General features: G+C 39.2%; 1 protein-coding gene across 7 annotated transcripts in view; it reads left to right on the plus strand.

The window, feature by feature from the left end:
- Positions 1–277: 277 nt before the first annotated feature.
- EPB41L1 (erythrocyte membrane protein band 4.1 like 1) overlaps positions 278–20,706 on the plus strand; it is a 194,112-nt gene continuing 173,683 nt past the window's right edge. For 2 of the 7 annotated variants that reach the window (XM_081323134.1, XM_081323131.1), the window contains exons 1-2: positions 2,325–2,635; positions 3,376–3,619. The gene's annotated coding sequence lies outside the window, so the exon portion shown is untranslated. Of the gene's footprint in view, positions 765–1,510; positions 1,532–2,324; positions 2,636–3,375; positions 3,620–20,706 lie in introns of those variants that run through there. The other 5 variants (XM_081323138.1, XM_081323130.1, XM_081323137.1 and 2 more) reach the window with 4 other exon arrangements.

Genomic DNA, 20,706 nt, shown 5'->3' on the forward strand with positions numbered 1-20,706 from the left:
CAGGGATTAAATAAGGGATGGTGGTGAGTGTTGTGTTACCTTTAAGCAGAGAGAACGCAAACTATGTAAGAAAGTATAACATCTAAATCTGAACATTCTTTGAATGGCTGCAATGATCGCATTTGCTTGTCTCAGTTTTTATTGTGATAAGCCCTCAGCAGTTGACATTTTGGAAAGAAAACCCATTCCCTTTCAGTTGAGGGTGAACTGGCACAATCTCCCTACGTTATAGATGTCCTGTTTTTTTTGTGTTGTTTTTTTTAGAAAAACCCTAAACGAGAAATAACTCAAAAGGTTTCATACAATTTCTACGGACGCTGTAGTAGGGGATTTTCACGTGTTGAGAAAAGCCATATGAAAGCTATGACGACCGGGTGGTTAACCGAATACAATCTCCGAGATGCAGCATTGTAAGACGCCCACATGCTGGAAACACCCCCCCCCCTTTTTTTTTAACACCCTTCCCATCCGACGTTGACTTCAGCAGCCAAGGACGGTGTGTGACTTTGGGGCGTGGCCACGCACTCACCTTGGTTTACGGAACAATGAGACGCGCGTTGCTGTGGGCGGGGTTACAAGATTTCCATCTCTCTTGAGTGGAAGGGAAAAAGGAAAAAAAAAAGCTACTAGGAAGCAATGCGGATTAGCCCGGATTCGAATTATGATTCCATAGAGTCAGACGCTTCCTTGCTTCTTTTTTACCTGGGATACCACCTGAAAGGGCTGGACAGAGCAGCTTTCGAATGCCTTTCGTCTGTAAGCAGGTGGGCTGCAATTTGGAAAGGTTCGCGGGCTGCTCCGCGATTGACTGCGACGACTCACGGAGGCGGCTGGCTCCACACGTTAAGAGCCTGGCGGTTGCGGCTCGCGTAGTGGCCGTTTCGTTTCACAGACGATCCTTCTTCTCCTTTCCTACCACCCCCGCCTTCTCTTCTCCCTCGGAGGCTGGTTCTGCTGCTCATGACGTGCCTCTCTCGCTGAGCTCCCAGCCCTCCCGCCTTCCAGCTCACTCCCTGCTGCTGCAGCTTATTATTATTTGCTTTCCCCCCTCCCCACCACCGCCCTCCGAGGAGGGGGCGATTTTCTCCCCCCCCCTTATACCAAGAGAACAGAGGGGGGAAAAAACGAGGGAAGCAAGAGCGCTGCATTGTTCTACCCCGCCTCCATTGATTTTCTTTTTGTATTATTATTTTTTTTGGGTATTGCAAGGAGGCTCGGAGCAGCCTTTGATGGTCCTCGCCAGATGAACCTCTCCTCGGCCAGCGATACGTCTTGACTCCGGATTACTCGGGGGAAAAAAAGAGAGAGAAAAGGTTAGCCGTGGCGTCGATTCCTCCCCTCTCATCTCTCGAAGGCATTTCCTCCCCCCCCCCCGATATGACACCTCCTGCCTTGTGCTTTCCCTTTTTCCTCTCTCTCTCTCGCCTGCCTTCCCACCGCGTCCGACGGGCTAATCGGTAGACGCCCCAACTGCGCGGAGCCGCGGTCTCGCCGGAGCTCGCAAGGCTGCGAGATCACGTGGAGGGGCTCGGTAGAGTTCGGGCGTTCGCCAAGCGGCGCGGGGAGGGTGGGGGGGGAGAAGGGGGTCTGCCCGCGCCCCCCCGCGCCTCTTCCCTCCCAATTTCCTCAATTCGACTTCTCTGTTCTATCCCGCTTCCCCGCTAACGCCGACGTCCTCGTCTTTTATTATCGCTGTCGCCGTTCGCGTTCCGATGACCCCCCCCCGTCCCTCCCGCTTGCTTCCCTTCGGCTTTTCCATCTCTCGCCGCCTTCGCCTTGCGCGGCGCCCCCCCCCCATGTTCCTCCCTCCCCGAGAGGGGTGTGTTTCTTTCTTTCCTCCGTGCGGCGAATCAGCGCTCTTTCTCCCCTCGCGACTCCGGCTTTCATTGGCTGCCGGTTGCTGGAAATGGGGGTGGGGAAACCGGGGGGGGGGAAATCGCGGCCAGGCATTCAGGTGTACTTGTGCCCTGTTGATCTTTAGTACCTTTTGTTTTTAAAGTCAGCTTGAACTTCTCCCCCGCCCCCACCCCCCCAACCGCTCCCCGTCCGCCTTCCTTGACAGTTGAAACGCTGCCTTTCTCCCCTCCCCCTCGGTTGAATTCGTGTTTTTTTCCTAGCCTCTAAAAAACCTGGAGCTTTTTAGGCAGGAGCTGGAGTAGCCGAGAGGCAAACTGGGTTGGAAAGAGAGCCAGCGCGGGCCAGCTGTTGGGTGGCTTCGGCGAGTTCTCCTCGCAGGAAGTCGCTCAGAGGGCAAAATCGCGTTTTGTTCCTGCAGCTGCATCTCTCGGGGGGTGGGGGGTGGGTGTGGGGGTTGCTCACGGTTTCTTTTCCAAATCTTCGAAAGGTGCGGAGCTGTGCCCAAGTGGCGTTCAATTTTCATTGCTTTTTAAAAAAAAAACCAAACCAAAACAAAACAAAAAACCCTCTCTCCCGTGTGTGATGCGAAGCCGGTCTTGACAACTTTAGGGGCTGGAGTCGGTGAGGAGAGAGAGAGACTTGATCTGGATGCTGAAAAAAGGTTTAAAGAGTCCCGCGGTTTCCAGGGCTGATTTTCTAGATGTTGAGCTATATAGCTTTTCGTTGAGCCGAACTAAAGAAGAGGCTACGGGCCACCTCCGTTGGGCGGTGTAGCTGTGTATGTATCTCTTCCTTGGGTTTGGATAGTCGGGCAGGTGTGAGCGGGGTGGCTTCCAGGTCTGTTAGCATTGGAAGGGGATTCCTCGTTTTCTGTAGCTGAGAGAGCGAGAGATGTGAACCGGAGCTTGGCTGCCACGCCCAAATTCCAGGCACTTTGCTGGACGCGGTGGGTAGCTGTGATCTGCCCCAAAAAGCTTTCAGCTCCGTTCTCCCATTAATCTTCCCATTTTGGAAACGGAACACGGTTTTTCTAAGGTTTGATGTTTTTGGTTGGACGTTTGTATACTTTTGGTGGATAGCTAGCTAGGGTGTTAATTCTGGGAAATTCTGTGGCTCCTTTAAATAGTATAATGGTCACCCTCCTAACAGAGCTTGAATAGAACATCGGTTGTAATGTGTGTTAAATATTAACAGCCCTGGAGGTTCTTTTGGTTGTAAAATCCTTAAAGGAAAAGATTGCTTGGAGGCAGGAGCAACACTAAGATTAATGAAGATTAAAGTAACATTAAAACAACCTCAGATTGCTTATTCAGATGTAATTCCCTATTGAATTCATTTTCTTTTCAATAAGATTGCAGCCTTAAATTGAAATCCTAGGGATCCTTGTGAAAAAAAAATTCTATTGTACATGATATGTCTAGTTATATATATATGCATAGGATTATTTTTTTAATGATTTGCTCCAGTGATGTAGCAGCCAGGGTCTATTCATGATAATTAGGGTTCTGATTTTTGTAGAGTTACAGAAGGAAGAGAGGACAGGAAAAATGCCAGCTCCTGTTATTCACTGTCCACTGAAATAGAAAACTGCTGACTCCTTTGCTTCAGCCTCTGTTCCATATAAAGCAGAGATACAGTTAGAAATCTTGCTTTGATATGTGAGTTGATGAATGCAATACCACCAGATGAGCTGTAGTAAGATTACTCACTGTGTAACATGAGAACACATTTGGAGGCTTGGGCTGTGTGAAGAAGGAAAATGGTAAGTTGCTTAGCAAATGGCAATTCATGCCTTCCTCTCTTCCTGTTGCATTTTGCCATTTGAAGCAGCAGAGGCTCCATCTTGTATCTATGAGCTTATTGAACTCTAGATGATCTCCATTTATTTTCTTAAAGAGACCTCAATCTCTAAGCCCTCAGACAGAAATTAGATTTTTCTGCAGCATGTGTTTGTGAATGTATTCTCAATTGTTTCTCCTGTAAATGTGTTTTTTTATTTTTTATGGATATTGTGCAAGGTGTTTCTTAAAAAATACCTCTTACCGATGCAGTTCATGGTACAGAAGAAAGAAGGAAAGAATGAAACCTACAAAAGATCCGCAAAGGAATTTGAGTCACTGACATCTGCTGTCATGAAAAGCAATCATGTGGAAAAAGGACTTGTGAATTTTGGATGTGTTTTAGAGGTTATGTAAATAGAGAAAAGCATTAATTCTAGGTATGAGGGGCGTCCTTGATGCTCTCTGAGCTTGCAGATATTTCATTACCCAAACTAGGTAACATCATCAGTGCTAGTATACTAGGTATGTATGTGTATATATGTGTGCAGGAAAGTTAGCTGTGGTATTATTGCTGAACTGAAGTTGCACTTCGGTCCTTGATTCAGCATAACACAAGGCTTGCTGATTTTCAGAAGTGTAGCTTGCATCAGTGGTTAAAGAATATTGAGAGGGGTCCCCTTACATTTTTTTTCTTGTTGGTTTCTTCATATATCAAAATGTGGATTTTGGTGATAGCTCTGTGGATTCCCGAGTACTGTACATTTGATGAACATAGGCAGAACATTCTGAAGTTCCTCCTTTAACATTTATGTTTACAATACATTTGTTTTTTTGTTATATAATATAGTTTGAAGTATACATTTCAAACATTTTCCTTGCTGTGTACTTTCTAAGCTTTCAACCAAATTTTTTATAGCATACCATGAAAGATTAAAGGCAGGCATGCCTTTTAAAATCTCATTTCTTTAACTAGTTACCTTCCTTTTTCATCAAGTTCCATACTCTGTAGTTTTTGCAACTTTGTTTGCCCTAGGGCGTAGGCAGTATGTTTAATTATGATTAAAGTTGTATCTTCACTCCAGGCGTCTTTGTGTTTGTTTTAATGTGAGGATATGATGGTCTCAGCTTTGATTCAGCAGTAGGGAGATACAGATTTAAATATCTGAGATCACTGATATCTTTAAGAGGAAGTTTCCTAACTGACTTGGAAAACCATCATTGAGACACTTTCCTACAGGCAAGATAGTGTCATGAAAAAATAGGTTTGGGCAGTTACCTGTACAAAATATGTCAGAAGAAAACTCTACTGCATTTTTTCATGTATGGTGGTATCTTTTATATATAGCTATTAAAAATAAGCTGTGTTGTTTAGTACAAGTGTGCATAAGATTCCAGCTTAAATTAATGAAGGTGACATATTTCTCTTGTGTTCCAATTAGCCAGAAATATTGGTTTCAGCATCATTTATTTGTGAACTGCTACAATTTGCAATCTGAGTGGGCATTTGGGTGTGGCTTGATTGCTTTTGATCTACTTGCTAGCTTTGTCTTTGATTCTCATTTTCCTTTCATGTATATGAGCTTATTTTAAGACTTATGAAAAGCTTTTTTTTAATAGGATATGAATTGACAATCTCGTTAAGAGATATGCATTCACTTGGAAATGGTGCCTAATGTGTCTTTGATATTACTGGATATAATGATCACATGGCATTTCCTATTTTAAACTTGCTTTTCTGAAAACTAATAGTTATTGTCCCATCTTTTTCTCAGATGGTGTAATATTGTTTTGCAAGAAGATTTATTGTAACACACTTTGTAGTAACAACTTTTTTGGTCTATAGAACAGCTAACGCTTTACTGCCTGAGTGAAGAAAAGAATCTGGTTATAATTTGTACGTTCAGAAGTAGATCTCTTGTTGTTTTTTTCTACTTGCCACTGGTAATCTGGAGCCAGAGTATTTGTTTATAGATGCATCTCTGGAGGTGCATTGCTTTTATTTTGAGGTACAGCTCTCTGACTGTTCCACTCTTAGCATACTATTGTTTGATAAAGACAGTCCTTGGTGGCAGTTTTTCATATTACAGGCCCGCTCTGAAAGAGCCTTTCCCAGTCAGTAGGCACTGAGATGTCAGACTGTAGCTTCTGCTGTACTTAATAAGCAGGTTTGTTAGCTGCATTGGGTGGAAACAATAGAAGGTCTAGTACAAGACAACTGGATTATTCTACCTGTCACTCCTAATTCCTCTATGGCAGAGGTGTCAAATTGCCGACCCGTGGGCCGGATGCATCACGATGAAACCACGCCCACCCCATTGCCTCCAATGGGGGAAAAGTTCCGATACATCACGCAACGTCATGTGATGTCACGAGTTTGACATGTCTGCTCTATGGCAATGTTTTTGGGCAACATACAAATATATCTATTTTTAAAAGTCAATATATAAACCACCTAGATTCTCAGAAATCTTCCCAATGCATACTTTTTTCTTTCCTTGTTCTGTTCAGTGCAAAAAAAGGGCATTTGTATAGTTTGTGCATGTATGGAATTAATTCTGTCCCTGGTTGCCTTCACTGCTTTTGTTGTAAATGAAGAATAGGAGCTGCTGCAGTAAGCATTACTCGTGCATTTTCTTCCCAGAGATTTATATTTTCATGTAGTGTTCATGCTTCCCTTTTGCCTTCTTTGTCAGTGGGACTATTGATGGCAGCAAAATATTTCTCAGCTCTGTCTGCAATTGGGTTCCATTTATTGCTTTAACAGCAAGTTTGGATAGTAATGGAGGCATTAAATCAGACATATTCTATAAATAGGGATGACACATTCACAATAATTACTGCTGCAATGAGTATGCATACATCTTGAAGGGGTGGATTGATGCCTAGTGCTCTGCAAGCTGCTTCTGTATTGTTTTGTACAACTTGCTGGTTGATAAAGCCCTTGATTCTAAGAAATGAGAATTAGAGTATCTTCCTTTTTCACCCCCCTGTGCAGAACAGCAGCAATCTCTATGCACCTCTCTTTATTGACCTTGGTGTTTTCCAAGACTTTCCTGGTGAAAAGTAGAATTTTGCATCAATTTCAGTGAGACTATATTGCGCGATTAAAGCTGTGATTGCTAGCTATGTCCATTTGACTCATTGGCAAGAGACTGCTACTTTGCATTTCTTCCACATTATTTTAAACTATAGATGTCATTTGCAGATGTGCTTCTGATTCCAGCATTTGGAAAACATCTCTTGATGTGTCACAGCTAGAGGGTTGGAAGTTATGGTGCTACAGGCATTGGCTTTGAGGTCTCTTTCTTTGAATTTGGCAAGCTGAATGATTTAATCTTGCCTTTACTTTTTACCTTTTGTGAAATGAAAATGTTAATATTTTTCTGCCTTTGGGGTAATGTTGGACTCTTATATTTGGGCATGTATTTGAATATCACTAATGGATTCATTGGTGTGCTGTAACTTTAAAGAACTCTAGACCAGGGGTGTCAAACTGCGGGTCCGTGGGCCAGATGTGTCATGCCGAAACTGCACCCACCCCATTGCCGGCAATGGAGAAAAAGTCACGATACGTCGCAATATGTCACGTGACGTTGCAAGTTTGACACCCCTGCTCTAGACTGTGTTTCTTTTAGATGTTGTTATATTTCCTTCTTCTTTCGGAATGCAAATTCATTTTCAATTCAGCAGTATTGGCCCAAATCCAGAACCCAGTGTGTACTCTGATATACAGTGCGGATTTCTCCATTCAGCTCAATAATGTAAACCATGTTTGTACACCTGCTATTGCCTTTTGTACTTTGCTTATACAAATGAAGAATTGCTATTGGAGCCCCATGTTCTAAGATGATTTTTGAAATGCTGAGATAAAATAAAGTAGACAAAACTTTCCCTACTGAAAATCTGTGACTTGCTTATAAAGTTTGCCACTGCACAAAATTATATGGAAGTGCAATTATGCATCTGCTAGATTTATGGAGCAGCCATAAACATGTCTGTCTGTGGGTTTCCATTGTATAGCAGAAGAAAGAGAATTGGCTGCTCACAATGTTCTCCTCAATGTTAATCTTTATAAATGCTTGCTTGTAGAAACAGGGTGGTGGAGGAAGGGATATATGTGCATGTAGGCAGGGAGTTGGAAGGAAGATGGTTAGGTCTGTTTTCTTTTTAAAGAATAGAGACCAATGGATTATTTTCATCTTATGAAACAGAACTTCAGTGGTGCCCGCAAGTATTTGTTTGAGTTTCTGCATAGTAAGAAGTATGGAAATCCTTTTGGGATAGCAAAAATATATGGATTCTCTCTTTATCATGTGGTTTCAAGACATGCTCTATGAAAGCATCTGTAAAAAAATTGGAAATACCTTATGCATGAGTAAGTCATAATAACAAAGTAAATGCTTCCAATCCTTAGGCACCTTAGTAGTGTACCCGGGAATGCAAATTAGCCACAATATAGGTTAGTTTATATATTGTACAATTCTTGAGTGGAGTCCTTGACTTATAATTATTTGTTTAGCGACCCTTTCAAGTTACATGGCACTGAAAAAAAGACTTATGAATAGTCTTTGCACTTAGAACTATTGTAGCACCCTCAAGTGCACATGATCAAAATTTGAGCATTTAGAATCCAACATGTATTTATGACACAACCTGGGGTCGTGTGATCACCATTTGTGACTTTCTCAGCCAGCTTCCAACAAGCAAAGTAAATGGGGGAAGTGAGCACCCTGCGACTCACTTAACTGTGGCCAAGGGATCATAAAATTTGACACAACTTGACAACTGTCTTGCTTAGCAATGGAATTTCTGATCCCAATTATGGTTGCAAGTCAAGGACTACCTTTAATATAGCATCCCATAAATGCATTTAACACTGTGTCTCACTTTATATCATTGAAAGGGCGTTAGTGTTGCTTCTGTTCAGAATTTCATTTTGACAAATAAGACATATGTGAATTCTTCAGATGACCTAATTCTTTAGTCTGCTGGCCAGTTCCAAATGAGCACTTAGCATGTACAGTAATCCCACCTCTCTGTTAATTACTGCAGGAATTTCCAGGTTTTCTGGAATTTTGGGAGGATATTATAGCCATATTCATGAAATGATTGCCACAGTAGACATGGTCACACAAAAAAATAATCATTGTTCAAAAGACAATTTGATGAGGTGGAGGTAGTTCTTGGCTTATGACCACAATGGAATTTGGAATTTCAATTACAAGTTGTTGCTATAAGTTAAGGCACCATGCAACTAGGTCATTTTTAGGATAGTCATAAAGCAGGTCACTGTGATCATTAAGCAAGTCATATGGGTGTTAAATGAATCGTGGTCATTAAGCAAAGCCTTTCTGAATAGGTGTTTTGTTTTTGCTGGAAAGCAAAATGTTGCAAATTGTGATCCGATGATCATGGAACCAGTCATAAACACAATTTGGTTGCCAAGTGTCTGAAATGCAATCATGTGACCATGGAGGGTGTGGCAGTCATAACTTTATGGATGGGTTATAAGTAGCTTTTGAAGTCCATTGTAACTACAAATGAATGTTAAATGATTAGCCTTAAGTCAAGGACTACCTGTAGCTACCCTGCTAGTTTCAGTTATTTTTGTTTAAGGTATAAACAATACCTTTTGTTTAAGGTATTTTTGTTTAAGGTACACACTTCTAAACAGTATGGGGGTGCTGACTTATTTTTAAAGAAATATATTGTGGATGAGGTGGGGGGGAAATAAAGCATCATTACAAATATAGAGTCTAATGCTTTGTATTGCAACATCCAGTTTCCCATTTATTTAACTTTAGATTAAATATAAACCAGAGAAAAATGGCTGAGGTATAATACCTGATAGACATTCTGGTCCTGAGAGCTTGTTGTAAGTTTGTTTCTGTCACATATAAGAAGATGAAAAATGCAGGGCGTACGTGTCTGCTGTGGATGATCTTTTGTGGATGGATCTTTTAATGTGTAAAGGAAATGTTTTTCCTTCATCTTTCTTTTTCCCCTTCCCCTTTAGCTTCATGGTTGTTGTTTTTTTTAAGCTTCATTAGGAGTTCATAATGAATTCATGACCCATTCTGCCTTATGATCTGTCTGCTTCTAATGTAACAACTTTCAATGGATATTTTTAGCTTTGATTTTTTCCCCTTTTCTCCTGCAGGATTCTGAAAGGACTTGCATATGTGTGTGTCAGAACAGCCATTCCATGAAAGTTCAGGTATGGGAGAGGGGAAGATCCCTCCCATACATGCATTTCAGGGTGATTTCTCATAATAAACTTTATGTCTTGCAATTAATGCCTGTGAAAAACATTATTGGCTCATATAGATACAGCCAGATGGGAACCCAGTTACATCTGCTGTTTGTGGAAAAGCAGCTGGATTTGGTGGTGGGTGTGAATTTTGAAAGCAGAGGTGGGAAAATACAGCACTAGGTTCCTCAGTCCCCCTCTCCATTATTTCAAGCTTGAAATTTGGTAATTTGCAAAGATTGTAGTAAAGAGGAAGAGTGATAAATTCTGTTGTTGAAAGGGCAGTATTGCAAATTCTGATTCTATACTTGGGGGTGGCAATGGATTTGAATGAACAATGGAAGCAATTAAAGTGCTCTAATTAGATGTATCATTGATTTGCTATTATTTCTACTAGTAGGAGGCACTATCAATAATGAAAAACCTGAGAAGATATCTGGGCATTCTGGATTTATGCACACTTTCTTTGTTTTTCTCCCCGTCCCTGGGTTTGGTAAATCAGGAGGACCTTGGATAGACATTGTTAGAAGATATTTAAATTTAGATTCTTGCTCTGAACAAGGGGTTGGACTTAATAGCCTATGTGCTGCCTCCTATTATTTTATGAAGTGTACTCAAGCCTTAAAAGCTCATTTTAAAGTGGCAAGTCCTGTCCTTTCTGCTGGCAAGAGATCAGAACAGGTGTTCTATGTATTGAATTTTTGCACTTAATTTGCTGTTCTATTTTCTATGCTTCAAAAAACTTTGTGTGGGGGCATTTTGGGATGTAATAATGCTGCAGTATATACATCAGTACATGGCTGCTATAGTAGGTATAAACCCTATTGAATACAGTTGAAAAAGGCAATAGTGATAGTTGGATTTAGTTTTGGGCAGTTAAAAGAGGAAATGTTACAGTGAATTGTTCTCCTTGATTGCATTAGGTGGTACAAATGGAACCATCTAATCATGGTTTGTATTAGGAATGCTATTATTAAAGTGCCCAACCTGGAGTGTTAAGAATGTATGGTGGTCCTTGACTTGCAACCATTTGTTTAGTGAACAAATGATAATTTTTATCCTGACTTGCTAAGAAAGGAATAAATCAGAGATTCTGATTGTCACATTTTGTGACTAGGTTGAGTGAATTTAACTGTTGCCATGGCAGAAGATGCCAGATTGATGTGAATGAGCAATGGGTGCTATTTGTTTATAGCAAGTCAGAATTCTGGATTATGGTTTACTGGAACCCCATTATGATGAAAATCTCAGGGAACCCTGTTATATTGTAGTAGCATAGAACTCAGCTATGTTTAGAATTGTTTAAAAATACATAGTTGCAGAAGAGTTCAGTTTTGGTTCTTTTGACAAATCAGATAAATTCTGGTGTGGTATTTTTGCCACACAATTCAAGAAGATAAACCATTTAGATGTGTCTGGAATAGCTCTTGAGCAGACAGGTTTTAATAAAAAAACTGCCTAACCACTATGACAAATAACAAAAAATAAAAGCCTTACCAGCTCTGTAAGGAGCCTCTGTGGAAACATTTTGGGATTAGGCTACCTAAATGTGCTAAAAATCTTAGGATTTGTGAAGAAATACTAAATGAAGACTCTGAATTGTTGCCTTGTACATTTTGGATTAATCTCTTCTAACGTCTTGATTACAGGTACATAGTTGTTTGCCTCTATAATAGAAGGAGAATATCAAAGCATGTTTTCACTGCTAGATTTATTAAAAAATCTGATAGAGTGGCACAAGCTTGAATTTGACAGAATTCCCCCATTCATTTCTCTTTCATGCTATAGTTAGTAGTGTTGATAGATCTGTCATCAAAACTCCACATGCTTGCTTGCAAATGAAAATAATATGCTGAACAATATTTTCACTGTCTGATTTACGTTTTATAAATCACTATTTTTCCTGAAAAAGATGGAACTGCACATCTAGTCAGGAATTATGTTTGCAGTTTCCATCTCTTAACTGTTTTATATTGACCAAGCATTATATTAGTCTACAGAGTCTGACTTCAATCATTTCTGGAGTAGCTTCTCCAGGGCTTAGTTTAGATCCCTCTTAGATTGCAAGTCTAACACAAACCACAAAACCAGGAAGACAAAGCCCATGGATTGCTATAATATATAGCTGGAGAGCTGTGTACAGCTTGGTGGTATTGTGTGTGTGTGTGTGTGTGCATGCACACACCTTCAGATCAGTGTTGACACCTGGTGACTGCTTGGACAAGTCTTTACAGTTTCCTTGGCAGGATTTCAGAAGTGGTTTGCCATTGCTTGCCTAGGGCTCAGAGAGATTGAGTGAGTCATGGTCACCCAACTGGTTTTGTGCCCAAGAAGGGACTAGAATTCGCAGTCTCCTGGTTTCTAGCTTGATGCCTTAACTACTACACCAAACTGGCTCTCTAACTTGGTGGATTACAATTAGATTAACTTTATGGAGAAAGAAAGTGGACAGGATTTTCAGCAAATTTCCTTTTGTGGTGCTTCTAATAGTGGAAGAACAAACACTTAAAGGATGTGTTGAAGAACAAACACTTAGAAGGTGACTTGACTTTGACCTCTTACTCTTGCTGGTGTTGTATCTTCTGATTTTCTTGCTTCCTTTCTCTTTTCTATGTCTTAAACATTTCTTTGATTCTGCACTGTGCTCTGTTACAAGCTCTAGGTCAGGGGTAGGCAACCTCGGCTCTTTTATGACTCATGGACTTCAATTCCCAGAATTCCTGAGCCAGCTTGAAGTCCATGAGTCATAAAAGAGCCGAGTTTGCCTACCCCTGACCTAGGTGCATGGGAACAAAGATTGCTGGTGAATTGGGGGAGCTGAAGCAGGATATTCTAAAATATCTGAGATACTTTAATTTACTGGTCATTGACTGTTTGATTTGAATCTGATTTCTTAGTGGCTGCATTCATATCTTGTGCCAAGCTATAATGTCTTTTGCTTGGTTTTTGCCTACAGTGTTATATGAATTCAGCCACTGGGACTTTATCAGCAAACTGTGAGTAACACAATTGATGGTTTCATGAGATGTGTGAATTTAAGACAATTATTAATGTCATTAGTCACTCTGTGGCAGAAACAACTCATCTTGGCAGTTACCAAAGGGAGCTGTCGGCTAAACATAATAGCCCTGGAAGATAATCAGGAGTGGTGTTAATTGTAGGTATACGGTGATGAAAGAGACACTTGTTCACCCGGTCTAATGAGGTAAGAACACTGATATGCAGAGCCATTTTCTTCACATACCTCTGAGACTACAACTAGTTCTTGACTTAAGGACACAATTTAGACTGGAACTTCCATTGCAAAGTGTGATGGTTGTTAAGTGAGTCTTCCCCAATTTTTGCAATAGTTTTTAAGCAAAACACCATAGTCATTAAGTGATTATTAAGTGTCATGTGGACATTAAGTGAATCTGGTTTCCCCCATTGACTTTGCTTGTTGGAAACCCTCCTGCGAAGGTTGCAAATGGTGATCCGGTGACCTTAGGATGCGGCAATCATAATAAATTCATGCCAGTTGCCAAGAGCCTAAATTTGTATCATGTGACTGCAGGGATGCTGCAGTGGTTGTAAGCAAGAGGATTAGTTATAAGCAGGGCTTTTTTTGACATAGAACGCTCAGAACGGAGTTCCGGCACCTTTTTTGGGATGGAACCTTGTAGGGTAGGCAAGGCGGGTTGTATAACGTGTGAGTTCCAGCACCTTTTTCTTTTACAAAAAAAGCACTGGTTATAAGACACTTTTTTCAGCATTGTTGTAATTTCAAATTGTTGCCAAACAGATGATTGTAAGTTGAGGATTACTGTATGGCATAACTTTGACATAGAGCAAGAGGAAATAATACAGTTGCACAAGTAGTTATGGGTGCCTCTGTTTAGCACATGTGATACCTCTACTCTGCAAGCTGCATTGGTTGCCAGTGTGCTTTCAGGTTCATTTCATGGTACTGATTATTCCCTTTAAAGCTCTTCATGGTTTGGACCAGGTTCTTGCAGAACTCTCTTCTCAGTTCTATGTATGCATCTTGTTTGAGTAAGTAGGAGAGGCATGTGCTAGGTCCCATCTGTTAGGGAGAGTCAACTGACAGGACACAGAAGGAGGACCTTTTCTGTACTGTTGCCCATCTTCCAGGTTATGATTTCACCAAAGATCAGACTCCTTGAAAACCAGGTTTTGTGCTTGAGCCTGGGAGTCCAGATATGTGGCATATCCTGTATTTTCTTTGTATTAATTGTTGCTGTTTTTTTTCTTGGCTCTTTATGCTGTTATAATTTTGTTGTTTTTTATTTTAAAATATTGTTACCTGTCCTGATTCATGAGCTTGTGTTGAGTTGCTATACACACTTAATGAATAAATATGCAAGTAATTGTACAAATAAAACCACCCAGGTTCTGCTTAGATTTCCTGGCAGACACACTTGCTTAGATGTGGTTGAACTAGAGCAGGGGTCTCCAAAGTGGCTGTGGAGTTCTGGGAATTGAAATCCACAGGTCTGAAAGTTGTACTTCAGACATGCAAGGAAAAATATCAGTATCCCAAATGAATGATTCTTTTTCCAACTGCATATTTATGGGAAAATACTCTTGTGTGTTCTTTATGAAGTTTATTCTACACATGGGATAACATAGAGTGCTAAGCCATTATGTAGTAATTTGATTTTGCTGTGTGAATCCAGCAACTTGTGATTTAGATAATAAAGAATGGCTGCCGTAGTTTGGGTTATCTGTGGGGAAAAAAAAGTGCTGTGTGAGAAAAATATCAGAAGTACATATTTAAAAAATGTATCCAGGTCTGAGTTTGGATACATATAAAATATCCCCAATGACAAGAATGGCTGTTTCCTTCTTTCTAAGATGTTTGTTTGTGGTAAAGAAATACAACTTACAGTCAATTTGTGTTCTTGTAGGTCCAGTTCCAATGGCATATCGGGAAGAATCATCATTCTGTAATCCAGTGTTCCTCAACCTTGACAATGTTTAAATACCTGGACTTTAACTTCCAGAATTCCCCAGCCGGCTTTGGGGAGTTGAAGCCCACACATCTTAAAGTTGCCAAATTTAAGAAAAACGGCTCTGAACCTCTGTATATTTTATTGCCTGGTGGCTGAAGCCTTTCTATGCTAATCGGCAGAAAACCTGGTTAGAGTTGGGAAGCTCCTGAATATATTTCCACAAGATAAGGTGACAAACAAACAAAACAAACAAGGATTCTGAGGAAAGAGGAAAGGAGGAATTGGTCCATTTTCCAATCTCTCCCTTCAATCTACCCCCCCTCCCCACTCAAAAAATAAATAAATGATGTTGTCCTGACCATAGAGAACTAATGCTGTATTTCAGTGTCAGCTACAGGGTTTACTCTTGGGAAAATTCCACTGAAAAATGATGCTGTCATATACCTTCTCCTCTGGTGGATGGGGCTGGTAATGGGGTAACATTTAAGGGTATTTTCTAGCAGCCTAACCACCTGCAGTTGAAAGAAAAACTTCCTTTGCTTTCTGGGCTTGTCCTGCTACTTCAGGCACAAATATTCAAGGGGCTGAAAGGGAAGAAAAATCAGCTCACGCAGCAATTTTAGTACAATTTTAAATGGGTTATTTCTCATGGTTTTTACTTAGATATCTCTTTATTTTTATCATTTTTGCTTTAATGCTTCCTTTCTTTAAGAAGCTGGATAATTGTTGTCTGTAAAGATATCACAAAATCAGGTGACTTTTCTATCCACTCCAAACTTCAGGTGTAGCCCTCTCACCTTACAATAGGTACTCTTCAGCATTGTTGCTCTCCAGTATTTATTTATTTATTTTATTTTATTTTATTTAATAATATTTCTATACCGCCCTTCTCCCGAAGGACTCAGGGCGGTGAACAGGGCAAGAATAAAAATACAGAATTACAAAAATTAAAAAAAGATTAAATACATGCCCACTAAAAACAGTCAATACAATATTAAAACCCCAATAAAACAACAGTAAAAAACCCCACCAATCCCCCATCAGGCCAGGCCGGCTTGTTCGAATAAGAATGTTTTTAGATCGCGGCAAAAGGAGCGGTACTTGGCATATAAAAGAACAGTATAGTTATGTATAAATCCCATGAATTAATGAAACTGGCTGTAGAGGTTTTTTTGGACCAGTATGGAAGTAGTTTGCCCTCGCCTTTTTCTTGGATGTTGTGATGGTCCAGCCTGTTCTAAAATCCTGGGATTTCCTGGTGTCTCCATCCAAATTCTTACTTGGCCTGTCCTTCCTTAGCTTCCATTTCTGGATAAGAGTCTTGCCATTTGTTGGGTGTTTTTTTTCCTTCAAGAGTACAAATTTTTGAATAAATAATAAAAACAAGCCCAACTTTTGTACTTCTAACATTTGACTTTATTATTTACTTAGAAAATGTATAGGCCTCTTACTGCCTTGGCCATTTGGATAGTGTGATTTTAGGTGATTAGGTTTAGGTTATACATTAAGACATAAAATTATGTATCTTTAACACAAAAGCTAAATTTGTGACATTTCAACATCTGGGAAAATCTTGTTTTGAGACAACCCCCCCCCCCAAAAAAAAAAGTTTGAGCTAATTTTAGTGTAATTAATGAGGGTTCCATTTGCCTTCCATACATTCAAAATCTGGACCATGGTAGGAAAAAAAATCAAAGCTTTTCCAGATAATTCCTTTAATTATTTCTGGTTTGTAATAAAGCATTCTTGAGTGCCAGAGTTGTTTTCCATAAATTTATGATCACAGGGTACTAAAATCCCCCTGGAAATGAGTAACCTATCTTCTTTATTATACTAAGGACTCATGTTGTAATGAAATGCAGCTTAGTTGTGGGTGTAGAGAAAAAAAAACCTGCTGGACTGATAGTTCTGTTGTGATTGTCATTAGTCGGAGTAACCTTTCACCATGTTTTTTCCACTTTAAGAGTTACTTAATTCTTCTGCTTCAAAGCAATGAAACTTGGAAAAGCAGACACAGGGTGGGGAGTTGTCTTCCTTGCAAAGGGAGGGCATTTATCTTTTCAATGATGATTAGTTATAGCAAGGACAACCTCAAAATGTAACTAAAGCAATAATCATGCAGTAGGAATCTAAGGTAACAATCAGTGTAAGTCAGATCAGTTATGAAACAAGACACTCAAGGAATGTTTGAAGATTTTCATTTTAAGAAATGATGTCATATTAATAGTGCCTGGACCAGGCAAACATCTTTGGTCATGGAGGTTGTGCTGTCTTCAACATTGATGATGCAGCCAAAAAGGCTCTACTGATTGACATTCTTGCTCCAAGGAAAAAAATTTGAAGCTTTCTCTTGCTGAATTCAGTTGATGAAGGAGCATAAGGCAAAGAGGAAGAATATGTCCTGATTGTAATTATATCCTAGAATATTTACAGTTTTATAGCTACATTAAGGAAGTGCCTTATATATTTCCTGTGATTTGTTGCTATATTAGTTCACACTGTGGTGATTACTTTTTCTGCCTGTGAACTACAACTTTGTTGGCCTTGTTTAAATAGTAGAAAGTATTTGTATTTAAGGTGCTATCTTATATTTATTTGGGAATGACTAGAGAAAATTAGTCCCAAACTATTTGAACAAATTATTAGGCTAGAAAGAAATTTGCAATGACATCTGGTATTTGTTAATCAGAAAAGTTTTGTCCAGATGCAATATGGATACATGATATCTTTTGTTGAGTTTATTGAATTATTTTTAAGGAGTGAAACATATAATAATTGGAGCAAATCTGAACATGTAAACAAAAGTAGTTCTGTGAAAAATTAACTAGTATGACATATTTTTAAATTTTAGCTCATGTAGAGAGGCTTTTTGCTAAAGTCTTGTTAAAACGTGGAGTAAACAGGTAATTCATGATCATTAGAAGAAGGATGTTTTCTAGCTTTGCTGTAGGCTGTTTTCAGAAAAGAAAAGGCTGCTGCAGCTGCAAAGCTTCCATAGATTTAGGAATTGAACCAAATCAGTCAAGAAGTGAAATTTTAGGTAAAGTTTAACTGGTTTTTTTAGTGATACCATGTAGACTGCATAAATCAGACAACCACTAAATGGCAGCAAAGAATTTTCTAAATCCCTTTACTGTTACCTATTGTCCTCCAGATTTTGCAGAATAGAGACACTATTTGAATATGCAAGACCTTTTCTGAGTTTAAAACTGCCAGACCTAATTGCAATCAGGTCAAAGATTATGGATTTATAGCAGCCTTTTTCAGCTTGAATCCTTACAGACTATTGAACTCCTGGCAGAATAGCATTGGCTTGAGTAAAACCTGATCATGAAAGAAAGTTAGAACTATTTTATTCACTGTGATTTTTCAGTATTTTTGGCAGTATCCTCAAAATGATATAACAACAAAATACAACAAGAGCAGAGGTCTCAAGAAAGTGATAGCAGCAGCAGCAGAAGAAAGCAAAGGAAAACACAAGAAAGGACTCTTGCACAAATATGAAGATATTTCCTGATATGTGACCTGTTTTAACTGTCATTACTATTTCTGATTTCCCTGTACATATTATACAAGGGGAGTGCTGTGGTTGATGGATTGTACTTAGGTATTCTGTGGCTTGTTACATTGCTGAAAGAACTATTTTAATGATGTATTTACTTGTCTTTGTAATGTAGGTTGCTGTGTTTTTAGAATACAGTTGGCAGGCTTTACTTGTAGAGACTCATGAGAACTGGAAGATCAGGAATTGCTGGGCTTGCCAATCAGATAATGACTTGCACTGTACCTGCCCCCTTGCTAGTGTTAGATATAACCTTTATTCTTTTTGTTTCTTCTTTCCACCACTGTTTTAAGTCCAGCATGCTCTGAAATTCTGCACTTGAAGAATTTGATACTGGGCGAAAGATTTGTTTTGTGTTTTTGTACTTAAAGTATGTTTTTAAAGCCATCCTTAGACCAATGTTTCTTAAACTGAGAGCTAATTTAGGCATATTGTATCCTGAGGGTAATGGAACAATTGCTTGCTTGTGAATCAGTCTGGGATTGCCATTCCAGAGAAACTTGTGTAAAATGAGTCTTGAGTTTGTTCTGATTTTCTTTTTAATAGAGTAATAAAATTATTCAGGAGCACAAAAAAGAGGTAATTGGGTCAAAAATTTCCTGATAGTTAGAACAATTAGTCATAGAATGACTTGTCTTCAGAAGTTGTGGGTGCTTCAACACTGGAGACTTTTAAGAAGAGATTGGACAACCATTTGTCTGAAATGGTATAGGATTTTCTGCCTGAGCAGGGAGACATTTACGGTCCCTTCCAACTCTGTTATTCTGTTACTCTTAAATGTTGTGAAGTACTGCTCTAGACATTTTGGTTTAAAGTGCCCTGATATCTGACCATTTGCTATACTGGCAAAGAGGTAAGGCAGTTCTAATCTGTAACAATAGGGATGGCATCAAGTTACTGTACTCTGTTTACACTTTTTACATTGCTTACACATATTCTTTGCTTAGTAAACAGTTTACCAAGATCTGAGATGATAAGTATGCCCGGTAGAACATTTTTGCAACTTCCTATGGCTAGCGAAATGAAGGCAGGGTAAATAAGCAATTATTCTTTGTAAAAGCAAGACTTCTGAAGTATTAGGTTTGTAAATTGTGTGCTACTTGTAATACAGAATGTTGATTTTTTTTTTAAAAAAGTATGTGATATATTCAGCTGCTTTCTGTATCATAGAAACTACTGTATAAATGCTGTAAAACAGAGCTATTAAGGTGACCTTTGCATTCATTTTTCTGAAAGTGCATGTGGACATTCTTGATTACACATACCTAGTGTATACTATCTATAGTAATTAGCAGAGTTCTGTTCTAAGAATACACATTAAGTATATTGGATGTCTAGTAGCATGTACTGTTGACATGTAAAATGAATGCTGATGGATGAATGGAAAAATGAAAACAGTCATGATATTGTAGTATAGTAGCAGAGAGAATCAACAGATATGTTACTGAGAGATATAGTCAATGAAAATGATGCAAATTACAGGTAGTCCTCAGCATTCAAGCATAATTGAGCCCACAATTATGGTCATAAGTCATGATGATTGTTAAGCAGGTCATCGCGTGACAGTGCTTAATTTTACAGCCATTTTTGCAGCATTTATTATTTGTGGCTTCTACTTTGTAAAATGCAATGCCCACAAGAGGTCAAATGCTGCTTTCCAAAATCTCCTTGGGGGATACTTGGCAGAAGTAATGCAGGTTATTGTATATACTGTACGTAATGAGAAGGAAACATACGAATATAAAATTGGAATGTGGTATACTGCTTGCTGTCCAGGGTAGAAAAGTACTCATATGTTGAAAGTGATTATTTATGCAGGACTCACAAATGCTTATCCCATTTCCTTTAGCAATTCTGATAGTGTGTGCCTTTACACAATGCAGGGGTATTTATTTGTGTACCATTTACAATTCTGATAACAATAAGTTATAAACAATAAGTGTAATAAGCTGTAATAAACAGGAGATTGCTAACATTCAGGTATTATACTGTTATGAAGTGGGATAGTGGTTTTTCTTTGAAGGGAAGGAGACATTTTTGAGAAGATAAAACTCAGTTAATCCTATTTTCGTGTTACATTATAATTTCCTGCTGAAGTGGTTTTGAGTATTGGCATCACCAAAACTCCAAGGTATATTAATGGAGAATCTTTTGTGTGACTCCAGAATTCCTGGAAAAAAAAAGACTTGTGGAAACCACATTTTGGAAGTCAATAGTTAACAGATCATAAAAAATATTTAAGAGTCACATGAACTCTACAAACTGCATGTGATTTATCTTTAATGAATAGGAGACAGGCATGTT

The sequence above is a fragment of the Vipera berus genome (assembly GCF_964194415.1).
Source record: "Vipera berus genome assembly, chromosome: 3".
NCBI lineage: Eukaryota > Metazoa > Chordata > Lepidosauria > Squamata > Viperidae > Vipera > Vipera berus.